Source organism: Frankliniella occidentalis, unplaced genomic scaffold (assembly GCF_000697945.3).
Source record: "Frankliniella occidentalis isolate FOCC.00 unplaced genomic scaffold, Focc_3.1 Scaffold290, whole genome shotgun sequence".
In the NCBI taxonomy this organism is placed as follows: Eukaryota; Metazoa; Arthropoda; class Insecta; order Thysanoptera; family Thripidae; genus Frankliniella; species Frankliniella occidentalis.
This window is the reverse complement of record NW_026267416.1, coordinates 311,834-313,734: the sequence shown is the minus strand read 5'-3', so window position 1 is coordinate 313,734 and position 1,901 is coordinate 311,834.

Genomic DNA, 1,901 nt, shown 5'->3' with positions numbered 1-1,901 from the left:
CCAGCAGCCAGTAGGGTGGGGCCCGCGGCGGCTGGGAGTGGGAGCGGCTCGTGGGTGGCCGGTGTGTGTGTGTGTGTGTGTGTGTGTGTGTGTGTGTGTGTGTGTGTGTGTGTGTCTGTGCAGACGCGTAAGCGCGCTCGCATCTTTGCAAATAACGGGTTACAAAAATTGCCAGTTAACAGATTGATACAGCCGTGGTCCAAGGCCAAGGACCCCCCGGACTGCACTTACACACTCACACACGTGCGCTTTAAGGGTCTTTATTGGCCCTTTGCCACAACAATGGCGGGGCGAGCCCCTGCCGCCACACACGATGCGATTCACCCACCAGACTCACAGACGCACGGGCAGGCGGACGCAGAAACACACACACGCACACACACACACACACACGAGGCTGACCCAGCGACCCAGATATCACAGCGCGACAGTGACAGGATGCACCGCCTTATGTATTTTGGTGAATGGACGGCCCGCCGCCGCGCCCTACTCGCCCCGCCTCCAGCCGCAGCACCCCCAAACCGAAACGCGCCTCTGGTTACTTTGTGTTTGTAGCGGAGGCCATGCAGGGCCAGGCGGGGCGGGGCGGGCCAAGGCACAGCACGCCGTCGAGCAGCCGGGATGGGAAAGTTGGTGGCCGAGTGTGTCGGGGTGTTGTAGGGACAGCCCAGCTGCCAGACACTCCATCTGAATTTTATGACAGGTCTTGGTAGCGCCACGCCACGCCTTGCGAGGTCCGATCACATTCCGAAAGGTGTTTGAGGATTCGCCAATTTGGACCCTCTCATAACGATGAAAATATTCATATAAAATTCACATATAAAGACGGGGGGAATGAAAAATGCGGCTGCCATGCTAAGTGAGCTTGCGATGGAGTTTCATCGCGAGGCGAGCCGCGGTGGTGGTGTCGGGCCAATCCCTTCATCACTGTATTCACAACAGTTAACAAGAGTTTCAAACTGTTGTTTGGATTTAGAGGTTGAAATTATCACAAACTGCACCCTATCCTACTGTTTACAATAAACAATTTGAGTTGTTTTAAACTATGTGACCCTCGAGTTGCCCTGAAAATCACAGACATCTAGCTCAACACTGTAAACCCAAGTGTGTATATTGTACACTCTTCCTTGTGTGTAACTTGAAAGCTCAGACAAGGAAGTGCGTGCTTGGCATGGCACACACTACGGAGTGTGTACTTCCAAGTGTGTGCCACGCATGTCCACACAACCTAGTATGTACCATATGCCAGGCACACACTTCCTTGTCTGTGCTTTCAAGTACACACAAGGAAGAGTGTACAATGTACACACTTGGGTTTACGGTGAACAATCCTCCCTCTGTTGCACTAATGTCTTGGTAACTGAAATTGCAGAAAATAGCACGTTTGTGGGCCAGTAGTGCAGTAGTGTATGGTGTTCTTGGAAATTATAATTTTCTACATTGCCAGAAAATTGCAGTTGAAACTAGTTAAAACTGACATCTTGTACTAGAGTTTGATTTGAAAAGTGAATTCCGCACTATTGCGCCTTCGATACAGTAATCAACTAATCAATCCTTGCCACCCTGGGACACCCACATTGCGCTCCCCCCGACTTCCCCACTTAGGGATGGGGCGTCCCGACTGCGCCCCTCCGAAATAAGGATGGTTCAGGAAACACCCTTTTACTGATTGCTATCGCACTATGAACATAAAGAGAAAAGAACGCTTGTCATGGTTGTCAATGACCTCTATTCCAGCCTTCCCCCTTACGCTTGCTCCATGCGCCCTATGCCCGCCGCCCTCTGCAGGTGCGCGGGTGCACTCTGCAGACCGAGGGGGCGCCAGGGCCCCCGCCACACCGGCTCAGCCCGCAGCCCCAGACCGCGTGGAGCTGGTGCCCATGCGTGCCGCGCCCCACCTC